Below are 21,432 nucleotides of genomic sequence, written 5' to 3'. Positions count from 1 at the left end.
CTTCCCAAATCCATGTTTCCTGGGGATAATTTAAACGTTTAAAATTGGAAAAGGAGCCAGACATGGTGGCACATGCTGTAATCCCAACACGTGGGAGGGAGGTGGGGGCAGAAGGATCAACAGTTCAAGGCCAGCGTTGGCTTCCTAAAACCCTGTCTCAAAACAAAGCAAACAAACAACTAATCCCAAACAAAAAGTCAGACAGAAAATGAGACGACCCAATGTGGGAATGGTGATAGAGTTACTCTAAATTGTACAGCGCCCTGGATTTAACCTTCAACATCAAGATAAACAAACAGACAACAAACAAATAAGAGCAGAGAATAAGCAGATCTGAATCTATATTAGTTTCACTTTGAACAGTCATAGGCCTTATGGGTGAAAAAGAAAAACAGATTTAGTAAAAGACAACGCTAACAGTGTGAGAAAGAGGCACCTGAACTTCATGTATTACTCAAGAGGAGCTTGGAATGATTCTGTGAGTGTGACATGGAGCTAAGAAGGATAAGAGATCAGATGTGGGATGAGGAAGAGAGAGGAAACAGAAAATGTACTCATAGTCCTGGTATCAAGGGAGACGACATAAAGGCAAAGTAACCTAAAACTTCCTGTGTGACAGGAGTAGATGGAGGCAGAGTAGTGAGTGGAGAGGCCCCAACAGGCCGAACTCCCCCTGAGAGACAGAGTCTACAGACGTGATGGGGTTATAGCCCATCTTAACTAGAAAAAGGAACGTTTGATATGGATCTGGAAAGACGGGGAGAGCTCTGACAGTCAGGTGTAGGGATTAGCAGCATTTCAAGAGGAGAGTCCAAGACAAGCATGGAGGGCGCGGTGGGAGAGCTGAGACAGGAGGGTGGAGGGAAATCCCAGAGATTCTCCACACTAGAGGATTTAATCTGTTTTCATCACTGAACTGAGACATCTGAGGCTAGGTAACTTCATGAAGAAAGTAGGTTTGCTTTGGCAGATGAAAACCAGCATCTGTTGTGGCATTCTCCCCCACTTCCTCTCCCTCGCCCCCTTCCTCTCCCCTCCCCTCCCCCCCCCCCCCAGTGAAACTGGCTCTCATGAAGCTTTCCTGTGCCTTGAATTCACTATAGTCCAGAATAGCTTGAGTCTCTTCCTTCGTCTCCTGAGTGCTGGATTGGAGGGGGTGCACCATACCTAGCTTTTGCTTTAGCCTTCTAGTTAGCATAGTCCTGAGCTGGCGAAGAACTCTACATACTAAGCAGTAGGAAACACATGCTTTTGGTCTCCTTTTTAAAAGATGTTCTACCATGGAGTCCCCAGTCTGCACTTATATATTTTGGAGCATGTGGCATGATGTGTGTGTGGAGGTCAAAGGACAGCTGGCAGGAGTCAGTTCCTTCTTTCCACCTGTGGTCCTGGAGATCATGCTCTGGTTATCAGAGCTAAGCCGTCCCTCCAGCTCACGTCTGTGCCTTTTTTTATACCTTACAGTGTGAATTATCTTAATACAAGAGCTCTGCTAGAGCAGACTCAAAGCAGCACCAGGGTACAGGGGTTTGCTTTGGCTTGCAGAAGAGGAGAAGGACTCTCACAGGATGTAGGGTGGAGAAGATGGATGAGAGAGAACTTAGGCAGTATCGTAACTGGGCATATGAGAGCAAATCGAACAGAAGTGTGTTCTAATGCTGTGGATTGGTTTTTACATCAAGTAGGAGAAAGCTTCCAAACAGACTTAAGCAAACAGAATTATTTCTGTCTCCTGTGAAGTTTCAGTTAGGAAGTCTGGAGCCAGCTGCTTGTTCTACAGAATCCTCGAGGCCCAAGAGCTCTGGGCTCTGCCTGGGCAGTCAATGTCTGTACCAGAAAGCAAAATGGGGGAGCAAGAAAGAAATGAGAGGGCAGAGAATTGAACCAGGGTTCACAGCATCCTCATCTCAGAGCTTAACAAAGTGGCCACATCCGGCAAGGGCACCTGGGAAATGTAGCACCTTGTATATTTATTCCCAGCCACAGATGCTGTCACTGACTGGGAAAGGAAGACCAGTAAGGAATTCCTGGTAAGGAATTCACTGGCTTCCTCTGCTACCACATCATCAAATCTAAAGAGAAAGGATAAGAGTCTGTAATCATAGTGGCAGCTAATTATTCTCTGGATCTTCGTAAAAAAGAATTTTCATATTGAGTTTTCCATCCTAGAATCTTGTTTCTAAGCTAATTACCCTGGAAGCAAAATAACCTTACAGACAAGTGCTTTGCATCAAGTAGCCAAGGCTACCCCATGCTGCTAAGAGGGTTGGTGTGCCCAGGTCTTCATGACCTTACCTTGGTAACCCTTCCTCTGAGCTGCTCTTAAATGGAGAGTAAATTCCATTACCATATGTTGTTAAATACAGAGATCCCCAGCCCAGAGAGCAATTTCCAGCCTTTATTATTCTTGTTTTTGGATGAAGCAGTCAAGGTCCCTGGCTCCTCTACATTAGAGACATCCTTGTGGTCTCCCTCCATGGGGTACCCTGCCCACTACAGCCTGAAGCACCTTCCTAAGCCTCTGCTGAGACAACAGTTACTGTGCTCATTTGTTAGGTTGTTTGTTTGGGGTCCCGGGGACAGAATGCAGGGCTTTCTGTGTTGTAGGCAGGACCCTACCACTGAGCTATACCTCCAGTTCTTCCTTAAAACAACTCCCTGTTCCGGCCTCAAACTCTCATCCTCTGAGCTGCTGTCATTGATTTCTGGCTTGTGGGAATATGAAGGCTGTTCTGTACCTTCCCTCTCCCTTTCTGGCCTCTGTCTTCTGTTTCTATCTCTGTGGTTGGTCCATCCACCTAAGTGATATGACAGAGCTTTGCATTTAAACAGAAGCCGGTTTCCAACTGGAATGTTAAGAACACCAGAGAGTACCACAACTGCAATCTTACTGACAAGGATAAACATATGCTCACTACTACCACATGGATAAAATAAGTGTGAACAACCAATAAGGGTTTGGAGGAGGGGTTAGAGAGATGGCTCAGCACTTAAGAACACTGGCTACTATTTCTGAGATCCTGAGTTCAATTTCCAGCACCCACACAGTGGCTCACAGCCATCGTAATGGAATCCGATTCCCTTCTCTGCTATACATGAAAACAGAGCAATCCTGTGCATAAAATAAATAAATCTTTAAAAAGGGGGGCAGGGGTAAGAAGTGCAAGCAAACCATTGTCTCTTCGCTGTTCTGGGGTATCTCACTTACATCAACTGCTTTTTAGGCTTTATTTATTTACTTAATTTATTTATCTTTTGTTTGTTGTGTTTTGAGACAAGGTCTCTCTCTATATCCCTAACCTGCCTGGTCTCACTCTGTAGACCGGGATGGCCTGGAACTCTCAGAGATCTGCCTGCCTATGCTTCCTGTGTGCTGGAATTAAAGACATGTGCCACTATGTCTGCCTAAATATTTTTAATTTAATTTTTTTTTTTGGTGTGTGTTCAAGGGTTTTGCCTGCTCATATGTGTGTGCACAACAGAAGTACATGGTACCTTGGAGTAATGAAGATGTTTGATCCCCTGGAACTAGAGTTATAAATGATTGTAAACCACCATGTGGATCATAGAAACTAAATATGGATCCTCTGCAAGGACTACTAACCATTGATCCATCTTTATAATATATAACATGATTAATATAATGTAGAATATTATATAAGGTAACCGACTCCACAGCTGCCTCTATCCGGAAGTCATTCTCTCGTTCATGCTTCTGTCCATCAGTACATCGGTGATACTGATTGTGTGCTGATGGCTTGCGGCTCACTAGCGTGGAGCTACTGAAGAACAAGCTCTCCCTTCCTCAGAGCATCTGTTCTAGAGTAGTGGCCCTTATTCATGACTGATTCTGTTCCCTGGCACACCTTAGGGTACAGGGCATTGCTGTCACCTAGGAGGTGCTGCAGACAAAGGTGGCTTCTCCCATCGCACCTGCAGTGTGGCAGCCCTGTGGGGTTACCTGGAGACCTCAGGTCTCCCCATAAGCTGCCCTGCCCTTCTTCACCTGATTCACAGTTAAGATGGTGGTAATTACTATAGCAGATGCCAAGGCATCAGGCACTGAGTGTCAGTGCCATCTGTCCAGGCAGAGCATCCTCTTCACTGTGGTCCTCTCTGTCCTTTCTGCTGTCCCTTGGTTAGAGGAGGTGCTGGCTATATTTAGCGTCTCTTCTATTCTAGAGCTCAACACCAGGTGGCCATTTCCATTAAGACCTGTTGCGGCCCGCCCGCGGTCCACAACACGAACGGTTCGCTGAGAAAGGCAGTTCAGGCTGAAAAGAGAGGAATCTAGACGGGGCGGAAGAAAAGAATGGAGCCAGGACAACCAGTTCTGATCAAGGCTCAATTTTACTAATTCCAGACACTCAGTTTATAAAGGAAGGGGGAGGGAACCCAATTTCCCGCCAAGTAACTCAGGGTCCAGTAGCAGGACGAACACGTGTGTGACTCCAGGCAGCAAAGGCAGGTTCCAGCAGTGGGCGTGGCAGGACGAATGAGCCGGTAGCTCCACCCTTGAGCAGGCAGGTTCCAGGCTGGGGGGAAGGGAGGCCACATTTCCCCCCATTAGATAACAAAACAAAAATAAAAAAGGGGGTGGCCTGTGGCAGAAAAATTATCTATGTTCAATAATTTTGCCTGAGTTCCTAGGGCTAAAGAAAAAACCTATTTCCGTGGGATTCCCTAACTTTTCTAATGGTAAACTATATCTGGCTAAGACTGTCTTTAAAGCACTGACTGAATAGCAGCGCTGGGCTGTAGGCTCTGACTTTATAATGCTAATTAGTGCTGAATAGGTAGCTACCTGTTTACATTTTAAGTAGGGCGTTGGAACCCTGGCTGAGTTTAACTAAACAATTTTAGAATAACACTGAGCTGAAAATTATCCGCAATTTTGGGTGACAGGCAGGGGGACAGGGAGAAGGGGTTAAGACTGGCTGGCTCCTAGTACAAGGCCAATTGGCTTTTTTATTTTTTGGGTGGGAGGCAGTGAAGGGCTTGCCCTTACGACAGCAAGGTCTCCAACCTCTCTCCCCCCTATTAATTAAGTTTAAATAGGCAATGCTTAACAGAGGTGATCAAATGATTTTCTCATCCGTAGATGAGTGGGCCTTTAACCTTGACTTGGGTGGACATTGACCCGATTCCTCCCGTGGGCGTTATAACAACCCACATCTGTGGCTCTTGGTATCTTTTGGGGAGGGGAGGCAGAGCCTTAAGTATTTTTGGTTTTTAGCTGGAGTCAGATACCAACCTCCTTCAAATCAGGTGTGTCGCACAGGGAACTCAGAAACGGTCAAACTGGACCTTCCCTCCGCAGTAATCTCCTGCGCCAAGCGGTACCCATACCGTATTCATATGATTATGAATCAGTAGCGCAATTCTGAGTTATTGCGAGGTCTCTATATGAGACTTGTCAACCTCAGATTTAGCAAGGCCAAGATAAGAATTATGTCAGTATTAACACCATTAATTTTGGTTAAAATAGGAGCTGAAAGTCTTTCCTCTTCATCCCTGTTATTCCCAGTAGCCTGAGGAACTAAGGACACCTTGCAGTAACAGCAAGGGTGAAAAGCCAGAGGCCAGCTAAGGGACTAAGCCTATCTCTATCAAAATAAGAACTAATCTTTGTAAATATATATGAAATTTCTACTTCCCTAGCTCTCCTGTTAAATCCAAATCCTATCTTAGACTGAAAAGCCACATGCTGGGATGTCTTTGGAAGGGAGATTAGCAATACCACCTGTTTGCTCGTAGGGGTGGAGAACTGGAGAATGTAGATTGACCTGCTTGAGAGAAGGAAGAATTCTAAACAATGAGAGTGTAGCAATGTAAATTTTCTGTTCGGAGAAGTCAAGGTACTTTATTTAGATGCAAATTGTAAAGCTAAAGTTAATCTCCGGCCTCTTGTAGGGGAATTGGCTCAGAGGAAAACAGTTTTTTCTGAGAGCTTCCACTCCCAGCACAAGAGGAATTTTAGTCTTTAGAATGATACTTACGAGGAGAGACAGAATCTGTGTTTACCTGACGAATTAATCTCTCTGGTAGCCACCGTGCTTCATCTTCATCTCGTGAAAAAACACAAACCGAGCCTCTTCCCCAGATTAGAACTGGATCTGGACCCTTCCATTTATTAGTCAGGGCGTCCTTCCATTTTACCAATGCATAAGAATTAGAAGTAACTGGGTGCCAGTGGCGTTCCGCTGCAGACTGACCTTTAATGTCAGTTTGCAAAAAGTTTAGGACAAATAAGGTAAAGGCAAGGTGAGCCTTTGGTGACCTTGGGGGATATAGATGCCCCTCTTTTGTTTTAAAAAGCCAATTTTTTAAGGTGCTATGAGCACGTTCAACTATTCCTTGTCCCATGGGGTTGTAAGGAATTCCAGTTTTATGTTTGATACCGAATTCTTTACAGAAAGTAATAAAGTTTTTACTAGAATAAGATGGCCCGTTATCTGTCTTAATGAGCTTAGGCAACCCCATGGTATTAAAGGCTTGTAGGCAATGATCAATTACGTTTTTTGAAGCCTCCCCTGTATGCAGGGAAGCAAAGAGAAATCCTGAACAGGTATCAATGCAAACATGTATATATTTTAGTTTTCCAAATTCTGCATAATGGGTTATATCCATTTGCCAAATATGATTAGGCATAAGGCCTCTAGGATTGACTCCTAGATGTGGCACTGGAGATAATGTAATACATTTAGGACATTGTTTTACAATCATTCTTGCTTGCTCCTTAGTGATCTTATGGCGGAGCCTTAGGGTGTGGCTAGAGAGGTGAAACCTTTCATGATCACGTTGGGCCAGAGCCACAGGATTTGAAACTAAAGCTTCTCCTATTAGAGCCCTGTCAATGCGATCATTACCCTCGGCCAGAGGCCCAGGAAGACCAGAGTGAGACCGTATGTGGCCAATATAAAACGGATTTTTCCGGGCAAGAATGATGTTTTGCAATTCTGAAAATAAGGATCCTGATGGCGTATTGAAGTTAAACGTGCCACAGGTTTCTAATAAGGGTACTGATTGAGCAACATATAAACTGTCAGTAAAAATATTAAAAGCTTCATGTACAGACTGAAAGACCTTTAGCACTGCTGTTAATTCGGCTAGCTGAGCCGAGAGACCAGGAGTCTCTACGATAACCTGTTGATCATTAATAAGATATCCAGCTCGCCCTTTAGAGGAGCCATCAGTAAAAATCAATAGAGCATTATTTAAAGGCTGTAAAGAAGTCATCTTAGGAAATATCATATCATGTACATTTAAAAATTTTATTAACCTATCTTGAGGGTAGTGGTTGTCTATAATTCCATTAAACCCTATTTGTGCAAGCAACCAATCTGTACTATGCTGTTTCAGCCAAGTGTCTTGACTTACACTGTAAGGCTGAACAATGATATCTGGCTCTTTTCCGAAATAAGTCAATGCCTGCCTTCTTCCAGTGATAATCATCTGAGCCACTGCTTCGTGATATGGCAAGATATTACGTTTGGGAGAAATCCTTGAATGTATCCACATTATAGGAAATTTTTGCCATAGCAGTCCCGTAGGCACATGAGTCGTATTAAAAATTAACAGGTGCAGCGGCAGGGAGTAATCTATATAGGTAACGAATTGCTCTTCAATAGACTTTTCCACTAGTTGTAAGGCCAGCAATCCTTCTGAGGTTAGGGATCTAGGGGAAGTGGGATCAGAACTCCCCTTAAGAATATCAAATAAAGGTTTTAACTCCCCTGTAGTAAGCTTTAAATAGGGGCGAAGCCAGTTAATATCACCTAACAATTTTTGAAAATCATTTAAGGTCTTTAAGTTATCTCTACGAATAACGATCTTTTGGGGAAAAACAGCTTGATCAGTGAGTCTAAAACCCAAATAATTATAAGGATCCTGAGTTTGTACCTTTTCAGAAGCAATTTGCAATCCCTTATCAGCTAGGGCTTTTTGTAAACCTTTACAACACAAAAGCAATTCTTGGGGGTCCTTTCCCGCCATCAAGACATCATCTGTGAAATGAACGATGTAAATATTTGGCCATTGTTGTCTAACAGGCTGAATTGCTTTCGCCACAAACCTTTGACATAATGTGGGACTATTAGCCATCCCCTGCGGGAGGACTGTCCATTGATATCTTTTCATGGGTTCCTTGAAATTTACAGAAGGAACACTAAAAGCAAATCTCTCACAATCCTTTGGATGCAAAGGGATGGTAAAGAAACAATCTTTCAAATCTATAACAATCTTATAATATCCCTTAGGAATGGCCACTGGGGAGGGGAGCCCCGGTTGTAAGGTTCCCATAAGTACCATGGTCTCATTAACTTTTCTTAAATCTTGTAACAGTCTCCATTTTCCAGATTTCTTTCTGATAATGAAAATGGGTGTATTCCAGGGAGAGTGAGACTCCACCAAATGTCCTGCTTCTAACTGCTCCTGCACTAGCAAAGAAGCGGCCTCTATTTTCTCTTTAGGTAAAGACCACTGATCTACCCACACCGGAATATCATTACGCCATTGAATTTTTTCCGCGTGGGATGCAGGCAAGATAGTGATCGCTATTGAAAATACTTTAAACCTCTCATGTTAGAGTGGGGTTTAAGATCCTCAAAGGTCTTAATTCCCTGTCCTTTTTTTACTAGTTCACGACCAGGCAGGAGTCCCTGCCTGAATGTCTGTTCAGTCACCATCTCCTTAGAACTGCACAGAATAACACCCATCTGTGACAACAGATCTCTTCCCCACAGGGTCACAGGCAAATTTGACATAACATACGGCTGAATCTTTCCTGATTTCCCTTCCTCATCTCTCCAGGTTAGCAATTTGGAACTACGTTTTGGGTTACTGGCGTACCCAATTCCTTGAAGGTGAGTCAAGGAAGCAGTCAAGGGCCAGTTTGAGGGCCAGTCCTGCCCTTTTATAATTGTTACGTCGGCCCCGGTATCTATTAATCCTTCAAAGCCTTTTCCATCAAGAGTCAATTTAAGGTTAGGTCTCTGATTTGTGATAGATTTCACCCAATTTACGCCCGAGGAGTCAAAATTATTTTGTCCTTCCTCACTTTCAAAGAATCTATACAGTGACTGGCGTAAAGGGATCAAAGTAAGTTGAGCAATTTTTTGATTAGCAGGTATAGTTATAACACCACGAGGGCAAGCGGCTATGATTTTAAGTTCTCCCTCATAATCATTATTTATAACACCTGGAAAAATCTGCAGGCCTTCTACAATAGAACTGCTTCGTCCCAAGAGAAAGCCACAGGTTTCTGTGGGCAGTGGTCCGAAGACTCCGGTAGGCAGAGTTTGGACTCCCATTTCTGGGGTTAATACTGCGTGGACAGTGGAACAGAGGTCCAGTCTTGCATTTCCTGGGTTTGACCTGACAAGTTCAAGAACTGATCTTGTTGGCTGGGCAGCAGATTTATGGCCCCATAAGCTGTGCTCTTTGAGTAACTCGGGGCCTGGGGCTGACCCCTTTCCTCGTTTCCCGGCACCGGGCGCTCAAAACCCTTGGTTTATGCTTACAATCTTTTGCCCAGTGGCGGCCCTTCCCACACTGGGGACATATTCCTGGGGTACGGCCTGTTTGTCTACCCTTGGTGCCCTTGTTCTTAGGACAATTACTTCTAAAATGATCCAAACTTCCACAATTAAAGCATGCATTATTTTCTCGTTTCTTCGAGAACATTGCTTGCGCGTGGGTTCCCTGCGAGAACTCGCAGGAAGGCCCGATGTCTGCGCAAAGACGGACATATCCCGCCAAATCTGTCTGTCCCTTATGCGGTTGAATTGCAGCTCGGCAAGTTGCGTTAGCATTCTCATAAGCCAGCTGCATAACAAAGGGACTACCTGTGTCTGGACTTCCAAGGATTCTACTAGCGGAAATCAACAGCCTGTCCACAAAGTCCTGATATGGTTCATCAGAACCCTGCCGAATGCTAGCTAAACTTCCACTAGTATCTCCTTTAACTGGCAACCTTCCCCAAGCACGGTGTGCGGCTGTCGCAACTTGCACGTACACTGCAACGGGAAAATCAATCTGATTTGTCTGTCCCTCATATGGACCCTCTCCTAAAAGCATGTTGCTATCCCAGTCTGGGTTACCAGCCTGAGCATTAGAAGCAGCAGTTTTCTTACTGGCGTCTCACCATTCAGAATCCCAAAGCAAAAAATCTCCTCCTGACAGGGTAGCCTTGGACAGAGTCTTCCAATCTGAGGGGGTTAAGTTTGACTCCGCAACTGTGTCCAGTAATGCTTGAGTGAATGGGGCTGAAGGACCATATTGCACAACAGCTGCCTTTAACTCTTTTAACAACTTGAAATCCAAGGTCTGGTAATGTCTGGTCCTAGCATCTTGCTGATCAACTACCTCGACCACAGGAAAGGCCAGCGTATTAGACGAATTCTGTCCTTTCCCATGAGCCTGACTCACAACTCTTTCTAGCGGCACCTGGTGAACTACAGAAGAGTTACTCTTCTCCGCTTCTGAGATCTTTTTTAGTTCCTGAAGCTTAATCTCAAATTCTAACTCGCTTAGCCGTGTGTCCCTATGCGTAGCACCTCCTGAAGTGGTGACTATAGGTGAGGTGGGAGATTCGCAAGAGGACCAATTCTCATTAAGGTAATGGGCAATTCCTCTATCTGAGTGATTTTTGTTAAAATTCAGTCCATCATCAGAGTTTCCACATTTATCAATTTTTGAGTTAAGAAGATCTTTTTCTGAGGAGGCCTTCTCTGATAGGCACTCCTCCTGAGATACCACAAGCTCCGCCTGAGGGCAATTTAGCCCTGGAGAAGTTGCATCTATTATAGCATCATTTACAAGCGCCCAGAGACCTAGGGTAAAATTATCTGTCTGAGCGATATTCAGGGCCTCACCAACTTTCTCCTAGGTTCCACAATCTATCGTTTCTTCTTCTTTGAACCATGGACAACAGCTATCTATCTTATCTAAAAAATTTCTTACTAATTGTACTTCAAGCCTTACTCCTTTTTCCTTAAGCAACTCCTGAAAACTAAAAACAACCGCCTGATCCATGATTTTGAACCCTTCTTTCTTCCACCTAAGCAGTTTTCTAAAAAACTGCGGCACACCACCTGTCTCCGTATCTAGTTCCGATTAATGAACTGCTGACCCCAAGCAGAAACAGTGTTGGGTCAGCACTGGTTCAAACTTGATTCGTATCCTACCGCATCCTCAGCAACACTTTACAAAACTGAAATTTTTTAGGCTAGCGCTAGCATGTGTACCTGTCCGTTGCTCCGATGCTCCTCCGATACGAAGATCCTTTCCTTTCTTGTGGAGCTCCACACAGCAGTCGTTTCTCTTAGCATCCCTCTGCCATTCTTCAGGTCCCAGTTCTGGCGCCAACTGTTGCGGCCCGCCCGCGGTCCACAACACGAACGGTTCGCTGAGAAAGGCAGTTCAGGCTGAAAAGAGAGGAATCTAGACGGGGCGGAAGAAAAGAATGGAGCCAGGACAACCAGTTCTGATCAAGGCTCAATTTTACTAATTCCAGACACTCAGTTTATAAAGGAAGGGGGAGGGAACCCAATTTCCCGCCAAGTAACTCAGGGTCCAGTAGCAGGACGAACACGTGTGTGACTCCAGGCAGCAAAGGCAGGTTCCAGCAGTGGGCGTGGCAGGACGAATGAGCCGGTAGCTCCACCCTTGAGCAGGCAGGTTCCAGGCTGGGGGGAAGGGAGGCCACAAAGACCCATCACTCCTCTGTCCTCTCCGTGATCCCAGGATCGCTGAGTCATCACAGGACCTTGGACCTACCTTGGATCTTGGGCAGATGGTTTCTCATGATTGGATTTTGTTCCTGCTTTTCTCTGCCAGGCTCTGAGCAGAATGCATGTGAGGACCCTGACTCTGTCAACTCACTGCTTCTCCCCCACAGCCTTTAGTATCCTGCTCTGTGAGGAAGCAGGGCCCCAGTTCAAGCTTTGGCTCCTCAGAACCTGCACTCCTGCCTCACTTTTACCTCCTCTACAAGTCTCCTCAGTGCTCCCCAGTTTGCCTCAAAAGAACCCCTCTGATCCTCAGAATCCATAGCTGAGGGAAAGAGGCAGATGGATCCTTGAGACTTGCCTTGGTCAATAAAGAAGACCCTATCCCAAGAAAAAAAATATGGATGACACCTGGCAAAAGACAATGGAGGTTGTCTTCTTGTACACATGCTCACACACACACATTGAGTCTAATCACGCTTAGAGATGATGTTTCAAGAGTTGGATGTTGATCCTATAACCACCCCTTTATATTTTTTAAAGTGTTATGATACTTGAAGATTCTATCTTTTCCCTCCCAGATTACATGAACCAATTTCTAGTTTTATAGCACACATTGAAATAAATTTGTTAAATATTAAATAAAATGAAATTAAATAATGTTACTGTCCCTTTTCTTTGTAGACTATCTAATATTTAATTTGTCCAAGTTGAATATTTTAAAGTTTAGTTTTAAGCTTTCAAATTTAACCTGCAAATCTAGTTATTTTATTTGTAAATATAGTGATTTTTATATAAAAATGAGAATTATTTGTTTGATTCAGTTTGTTTATAAATTTAAAAAGATGTAATTTCTTCAAACAACTAATTTTATATTTGTAGCTTATTTTTCTAAAGTGTCTTCAAACAGTCATTAGAAATTATTACCTTTTATTTTTTGAAATGCCTGATAAGGCAATGTTTTCAAATCTAGGAGGAAAAAAATCTTTCTACAGCTGAAGTAATGCCTGTAACAAACTTGGCTCTTATATGTAACAAATTGAGTTCTCATGAATATTCAAATCCTGCTTAAAACTATATTTAGTTGGGGTTGGAGAGATAGTTCAGTTGTTGTGAGTACTTAGTGTTTTTTCAGGGGACCTGGGTTGGGTTTCCAGCACCAACACAAGGCAGCTCAAAGTCACCTGTCATTCCAATCCCAAGTGGACTTACAGTATTCATGAGGTAAAAATAAATCCAAGGTTCTAAAATCCCCAAGGTTCTAACAAGTAAGAAACTCAAAGGCCATATTCCTAACAGACAAAACAACGTCAGCCACCTAGCTGTTCTTGAAGAGGCTGCAGGTATGTTCATTTGGAAGCATTGATGTCTCATTTTTCCTTTAAAAAGAATAAAATTCTTGAGGCCTCTAGTTTTGTTTAGTTTTTTCTTCCATGCTTCCTGGTAGGTTATTTCTCCAATGATGAAATGAGGCAATTCAAACCAGATTAGATTATACTAAACGTAGGTTTAGTGGGAAGCTGCTCTTGGGTGAGTTCACTGGTACCAAGAAAGGAGGCCAGGGATGTCTCTGTGGGAAGGGAGAGAGAGAGAGGGAGGGAGAGAAGGAGCAACAGGGAGAGGGAGGGAGGGAGGGAGAGAGAGATGGAGAGAGAGAGGGAGAGAGAGAGAGAACAAAATGTCTGGATTAGGGGGAAGAGCCTATAGGGAGGAGCCTCTGGGGGAAGGGCATCCAGCCCCTGGGCCTGAAAGTTTAGGGTTGGGGTCCAGGTAAACCACATGGGGACTGAGGGATGCTAGGTGGGCCTGGAGGCCTGATCTGCTTTGCTGTGTTAACTGTGCACCTCAGTCCCTTGCACCGGGGTCTGAAACCAAACACTGCCTTGTCATTTAGCTCTGTCCTGGCTTTTGAGATTGCTAAAGGTTTTTAGTTTAGTTTGCTTGTTTTGTTCGGTTTGTTTTAGTGCGGTCTTCGGGAAACACTAGAGCCACGCCCCCATCACCCTTTCTTCTCCCACAGCAACTGGGTCCCGCGGGGCGTGGGTAGCAGGTGCTTCGGGAAGCCTTTTCATCTCTGTGGAGTGACATGCAGCAGGTTTTGAGAATGAAATTGATGAATGTATTTCTTTTAACATGAATTTATCTGCCCCTCCCCCACATCAAACTTAACTTCTGTTAAGTTTCCACAAAAAGAACATAAGGATGATTTTAATGGGGGAGGGGGGGCGCTTCAGGCAATGTGGGGTGCCCGGGAGGGAATTTGGTGGCACAGATTAGGGACAGTAAACCAGAACACAGGCCAGAATGAAATCCTTCCTTACAGGCGTCCTATTGTTTGGAAGTGTTTGTTAGAAGCAGAACCTGACTAACGGACTTCTCACCTCAAGTCTAGAAGGAAGCAGTTGATGGTGGGTGGGTTCCTTATCACCACAGTCTCCCGGTACTTTCTGGTTAATGGGGGGGCTGCCCCAAGCAAGCTGCTACAGCTCCAGGGATCACACCATCTTTAGGGAGAGAAGAGGAGGGGCCGCAGCGCCAACATTTGCCCCTACTGTCAGTAAAGCGAAACGTTCTCTGTGTCTTTCCTGGTCACCAGAGAGTATTTAGGGACTGGGCTTTCCATGTGAGAACCAAAAGCGTATGGTTGGTGTAGCCATTCAAGGGTGTGATCCGACAAGACAGATGGACCTCCTCAGGCCACGCTACTTTTATCACAAGGGATTCTTGATGCTAAATCATGCCGTCCAGCATCTTTTCTCAGCCTGTGTTCACGAAAAAGCCATGACTAGAACTTTATGTAGTAGATAAAAATAACCCTCTGCTTTCCCATTCTCCCCGCTCAAACCTTCAAATGGTCCCAGAAAAGACTTGCCTAAATGGCATAGGAAAACACTCCCCATTGTCCATAAACCTGGATGAAGAAAATCCTGCAGGTCTACAATGGTCCAAGCAGACAATGGTCACTGCTTTCCAAGCCGGAGAACTTCTAGCTTGGATTGCATTTCATTACTACTTTTAAATCTGTGTATGTGCATATGTGATGTGTGTATATGATGTGTGTGTGAGAGAGTGGTGTGTATGTGTCTATAATACGTGTGAGTGTGTGCTGCATGTGTGTGCACTTTGTGTGGGTGTGTGTATACGTGTATGTGTATCTGACTGTGTGTGTTGTATGTGTGTGTGTGAGTGTCTAAGTGTGTGTGTGTGTGAGTTGTATGTGTATGTGGTGTGTGTTGTATGTATGTGTGTGTGAATTGTGTATATGAGTGTGTATTGGATGTGTGTGCTTATGGTATATATGTATAGTGTGTATGTGGTACATATGTATGTATACTGTGTGTGTGTGTGTGCTTGGGAGGTGTGGTGTGGTAGGCAGGTTCTGATGTCGAGGTCAGAGGACAACTTTGAGTATGTGTCAGCCATTGTCTTCCACCTTGCTTGACACGGGGTCTCTTGTTTAGCACTGTGAGTGCTAAGACATCTGGCCTTAGAGCTTCCAGAGGTTTTTCTGTTTCAGCTCCCATAAGAGCCACAGAGTGCTGGGCTTGCTGATGCTCACCACATCTGGCTTTACATGGGCTTGGGAGGCTGACTTTGGAGCCTCGTGCTTGCCAGCAAGTGCTTTACATACCACGCCATCTTCTTGGCCCAAACTTGGATTCAACTGTAATCCAAGGAAAACACACTTGTATCCTGATCAGAAAAAGAAGGTGGATTGCCACCCACAACCTACCCCACCTATCTCAGAGCAGTAAATGATCAGGAGTGGAAACTTGGCTGGAGCAGGCCTGCCTCCCTTCTCAGACACACACACACACACACACACACACACACACACCCCAAAGCTGCTGAGAAGCAAGGTGTGTTTGTTTGTAATCAGGTCACATTTGGCAGCAGTCAGCAGGCTGTCCAGCAGAGTGTCTGTTTTGTGACATACTGTGATCGTTAAGCAAGGGAATGAGTGACAGAGCAGCCCCTAGCACCAGAACATCTCTGTGTGGCGTCATGGCAGCCTGGCTGAAATCAGCCCTCACTGTCCTAGGTGTCTCTCAGGCTGGAAGAAGGAGCGGGAGTAACAGTAGAGAGGCAGAAATTAGGCGCATGTGGCCTGTTGTGTAGAAGGAAGCCTTCTAGAAAAGATTGCATACTCCGAGCTAAATGTGTTCTTCCCCCAAGAAAAAAATCTAAAGGGGAAAAAGATTCTTGTCTTTCAGGCTGGAACCCATTTTAAAAGGTACATACACGCACACCCACAAACACACACAGAGTCCTGATGCCTGCTACAGGACACAGGGTCTTGAGACTATTATATTCAGTAAAAGAAACCAGATACAAAAGCCACATGCCATTCAGTCCTGCTCATGTGGCTTGCTGGGAGAGACAGATCATAAAAGATGGACAGTGGATCCATGGTCACCAGGGCACGAGAGAAGGAAAGCATTCAAGGGGATTGCTAGTGGGTGTGGGTAGCTGCTAGTGGGGTGGGTACCTCAGACTGGGTGTGGGTACTTGGTAGTGACTATAGTTACCCAGTAGTGGGTATGGTAGTGGGTATGTGTTGCTTAGAATGACTATGGGTAACTCATGGTAAGATAGTTCTTTCTTTAGTACTTGCTGTTTCAAATGTGTTCATTGAACAAATGAACATGATTAACACAAACAATGCAATGATGTAATACACAAGATTTTTTTCAATTTTTTTTACTCTAATAAAATGTAAGACTTAGGGGCTGGAGAGATGGCTCAGTGGTTAAGAGCACTGGCTGCTCTTCCAGAGGTTCTGAGTTCAATTCCCAGCAACCACATGGTGGCTCACAACCGTCTCTAATGGGATCCAATGCCCTCGTCTGGTGTGTCTGAAGACAGCTACAGTGTACTCATACATTAAATAAATCTTTTTTTTTTTAAATCTAAACCATATACAATGTTCTAATTTTTTTTAAAAGTGTAAGATTTACTATCTTAGCTATTTATTTATTGTTAATGTGTTTGAAACAGAGTCTTGCTATACAACCTTAGCTGGTCTCAACCTTACAATTCTCTTGCCTCATCTTTTTAAGCACTGGATACAATAGGCACATGGCATCAAGCCATGGCACCAAGCCAGTGGAACCATTTCTAAGTATACACTTCAGCAGAATTATCTTCACTGTATTGTGCATCCGTCACCACCACCCACCTTAGCAACCGTCTTAGTGCGTGTGTGAAATTGTGGCTGTATCCCCTTTTAACCAACACTCAGTGCTGATCCACTCCGCCTCCGTTCTGACCCGCCCACTCTGTTCTGATTCCTCCCCAGCAACCCCCTCTCTTTTTCTCACCAACCCTGATGACCTTAGCAGCTCATGTGAGTGGAGTATTTGTCTTTCTGTGACTGGTCTCTTTTGCTTAGAACATGGTATCTCATTAGATGATAAAAACATTCTGGAATTGGACAGTGGTGACAACCATAGGACAGCAAGTATAATGAGCAGCACATGCCCTTTCTTTGTTGTTGTTTGTTGTTTGTTTGCTTGTTTGTTTGTTTGTTTGTTTGAGACAGGGTCTCACTATCTGGAATTTGATATGACTAGGATGGCCTTGAACTCACAATGATCTGCCTCTCAAGAGCTTGGATTAAAGTCAACACCTAGCCATAAGTGTTCTCCTTATGGTGCCAAGGCTAGCCTTGAACTTTGAGACAGGGATTCTCCTGGCTTAGCCTCCCAACTAGCTTACTATTGTAAACGTGAATTTTAAGCTACATCACACATATCACAATGAAACTGCTTTTTAAAGCCCACATGCAGGAGGATGATTACTGAAAAATCAAATGCACAGATTCACAGACACTAGAAGAGCCCACATTCAGTGACACCAGACAGAGGGACAGAGAAAGCATAAGGCTTGAGATCAAGAAGCTAGCTAACTGCTAAGTTAGCCAGCCTCTCTTGGCCTCAGCTTCCTGTTCTGTAAATAAAACACGTAGATTAGAGAAACCTTAAGTTGTTGTTTGATGACTCTGATATTTGTTCTTTTTATGTTCCCTTGGCATCCTCCACTCCCCACACCCTGCTTGCCAGACTTGGATCTGGATGCCTTGCCTTTGTCCCAACATGGGCAAGCACTATAACAGGGGTGGACAAGCATTCTCTACAGAAATGTCCTGCACTGAGATTGCCACTCCTTACCGTTTTCACAGGAATGGAAACTTGGTCTGTGCCCAGGAGGCCAGCATCTCTTCACTGCTGGGAGCCCGATGTTTCCAGCAGCTTTCAGATTACCGAGATCTTAAAACTGAGGCAAATGGGGGTCCATCAGCCTTGAAAGGGGCAATGTGCTCACAGCCTCAGCCTGACTGAGGCAGACTGCCTCTGTTTTACAGCTTTATCTTATTAGGAAAAACACAACAAAGGTTTGGGTTATAAATGGGAAAAGGGAGAATGTCTAAAACACTCCAGGCAAAATATGAGTTTCTCTTTCCACTCTTAGATTCTGTATGTGTAAAACATGTGTTTCTATCTTACCTTTTTAATTCCAGCACCCAAACACGTTCTAGATTGGTAACCCACACAGACACAGAATCAGAGTCGGAATTCTAGGATATGTTCAGAGGGTGAGGCTGGGCCTCTGGTGGGGCTCTTAAAAAGAGTCAACTGCTGTTGTGGATTTATGTACTCATGGGTTAGCGCATTGTCTTCCAGAGCTGATGACACGGTCAGCAGTTAAGAAGCTCGCTGCCAAGCTTGCTGTCCTGTCTAACTCCGGAGACCCACATGGTAGCAGAAGAGAAAGAAACTCTGCAAGTTGCACACACACACCATAAAATAAATAAATGTAATAACAAAATTTAAAAAGCCTTCCAGAGGCTTTTCTGAACAGAGAATGCAAGAAAGAAAAGAATTATAATATTCATTTTTTTCTTATCCTCCTATTTTTTTCTTTTCTCTTCAAACCTCAAAAATCCTCATTGCCTTCCCACTGTCTACAGAACAAAGTCCAGATTCCTTGGGACACCACTGAGAACTGTTAACAGCCAGGCTTTACTGCCCCCAGGGTGTCTTGTGAAACTGAAATGTGGCTGTTTGCAGTTTGGCTGTCTCATTCCCCACGAACCTGTGTGACCAGGTGTCTAGGTGCCAGCTAGGAACTGTGGTAAGAGGGTTCAAGATCCTGGTTTACTCTGTTTTTCTACCACACTTGCTGGAATTTCCTTCCTGGAGCATGACGGAAGTGGTGTACAATCTACAGCTGGTTGTCACTTTGGAAACATGGGGACAGACTTCTGGCTCACGTGATCTCCAGATCATTCCCTACTCTTGGAAAAGCCTCATTGTTCAGAGAAGCTCTCTCCATTCTCCATTACTGCATCCTCTTGAGGCCTGCTCTCCCCTAAGTCAAAGCTGCCTCCCAGCCAGCCCACATGATATTTGCCCTGTTTATCGATGGTCAATGGTCGAATTCCCATCCGCAATAGGCTGATGTCTGCGGTGTTTCTTTCTCACAGGACTATAAAGTCAGAACTTTCAGGATTTATTTCTGATTCACAGCTTGACAGAGAGCTAGCTCCCCGAGGGTGCTTCCCATTCTGAGCTTTGTTTCTGCTGGGTAGGAATGGAGGTATGAGTTGTGCCTTAAGGCACAACCAGGAGAACCACTTGAACTGGAGAAGGCAGTTAGGGCATTTGCTTTGGGCCCTCCAGAACAGGTGCTTTCTGCTCCTTTGCTGGGGTTACCAACATGAGATTCCAGTATGGTGCCGCTCTGACATTCCAGGTGTGCCCTCTAACAATGGTAGTAACAGAAACTCCAACCGTCAGCATTGGCAGTGTCACTAGGACAAGGGTGTGACAGTCCTGCAACTGATGGAGTGTCATGTTCTTAATGAAATCTGACTCAGTCTGCGTTGGAAGACGTGCTGAACAGACCTTACTTAGTCCATTGTGACTGGTTCCAGTTGGGAGCTATTGGGTCTTTGGTAGTTAAAATAGGTGTCAGTCATAATGACAAATGTCAGTGAAGTGACTTTTGTACTGTATTCTGCTCCATAAAGACATTTATTACCAAGCAGGTACAAACAGGTATGTGACTTGCTTTGCAGGCTTGACAAAAGTCCCAGATTTCTGACTTTTAAGGCCTTTGAAAGTCACTTGCCTGCGAGTCTCACCAGTAGCACATGTAGCATGAGTAAACTTTCTGCTCACACCCTCCAGTAAGCAGCACACGACTAATATAAAACAGGAACTAGGTACCATCGAAGATATGGCAAAAGACAGCTGGCCCACCTGATGTCTGGACCTGTTCGTGTGAGATCAAGAGAGTTCACTCAAGATGCCAAGGTCTACCCTACCACCCACTTCCACCCCATCTCATGTAGCCCGGGCTGGCTTCAAGTGTGCTGTATGTGTTAGAAGATGTTCATCCTGATCTTCTGATCTTCCTGCCATCCCCTGACTGCCAGCGGTTGTAGCATCATGCATGGCTTTTTACGATGCTAGGGATTAGATCGGATCCAAGGCTTCGTGCACACTACACCAACTCTCTACCAACTGAACCACGTCCCCAGCTCTCTCACTGTTCATTTCTCTCTCCAAAGAGCAATTCTCTCCCAACTCTGTTTGTTCATAACCAATGCCTAGGGTGTCAGGGGTGACACCCTTACAGCAGGCAGGGAACAAACCATCAGGGTGAGGTAAGAAGGAAACTCCGGCCAGTCTAATTTTATTGTAACCGGTGCTGACTTCTATCATCTGGCCTACATCATTTTACTTTAGCCATGTTTAATTACGCACAGCACAATTTTGGGGGGAAAAAAGGGTATTCAGATAACAATGAACTCAGTCTCAAGTGTACCACAATTTAAGGCATGTTTACATAAAGATGCTTTACAAAGTACCTCTGGCTTCCTTTCACAAGAATGGGTACTGCTGACTCTGAGACAGTGCCCAAGGTCTTAGGGTCTAGGGAGCTGGTCTGAGGTAAACATAACACTTGTGGGTGTCAGGATTGACCTAGCTCTAAGATAACACAGACGTCACTTAGGCTGTCTTAAAGCATACGTGACATCACTCACAAGAATAGGTTTTATGGTCTAAAAGCAAAGCTCAAGGTTTAGGGGAAAGGGTCTGAGATAAGTCGATTCTGGGCAATAGAGGCAGAGTTTGTCTTACCAGACAGCAGAGGACCACAGGCTGACTCCATCACTCCTGGCCTTCCAGTCCACTGAAGAGGTAAGCTGTGTGTGTAACTTTCCTGGCTTCTCCAGTGTTTTTCTATGTGCACAAGGTCCCCCTCCCCTCCCAACCCCCCACTCTACAGGTGTCCTGAAACAAGGAAATGTGAGTTCTTAATTAGTTTTTCAAAAGTTAACAAATTCCGGTAGAGATGATATAGTGGCTCAGTTCAAATGTCGGTTAACTGCCCTCCAGAGTTTAGAATACAACTGATGTGCACAGTCTATCCTGAACTGTTAGAGCAACTTAGAGACAAGATGACAGCTGGTTGTCTGGGAAATAAGACCTTAGTTAGGTGGTAGAGGTAGGGTCAAGGGAGTTTCACTTCGAGGATCTTTTTCTCCTCTCTGAGATGCCTGAACACACTGAGCACCACAGCATCCAAGGAACATCAGAAAGGGTCTCTGGTCTTAAGTCCACCCCAGTCAGGCCATACACACGCACACATGAGTGCACACACACATGCACACACATGTTCACACTCAAAAGGC

At 44.6% G+C, this 21,432-nt stretch overlaps 1 long non-coding RNA gene across 1 annotated transcript; it reads right to left on the bottom strand.

The window, feature by feature from the left end:
• Positions 1–11,565: 11,565 nt before the first annotated feature.
• LOC147000790 (uncharacterized) lies at positions 11,566–21,009 on the bottom strand. Its single transcript, XR_015045568.1, has 3 exons — positions 20,879–21,009; positions 17,900–18,005; positions 11,566–11,687 (listed from the first exon to the last, which is right to left on the bottom strand). It is a non-coding gene; the product is annotated as an uncharacterized LOC147000790 (long non-coding RNA).
• Positions 21,010–21,432: the final 423 nt, after the last annotated feature.

The sequence above is a fragment of the Mus caroli genome, unplaced genomic scaffold (genome assembly GCF_978045245.1).
Source record: "Mus caroli unplaced genomic scaffold, Mus_caroli_1 scaffold_16, whole genome shotgun sequence".
NCBI lineage: Eukaryota > Metazoa > Chordata > Mammalia > Rodentia > Muridae > Mus > Mus caroli.
Note: the sequence above shows the minus strand (reverse complement) of the source record. Positions and strands in the feature narration are given on the sequence as shown.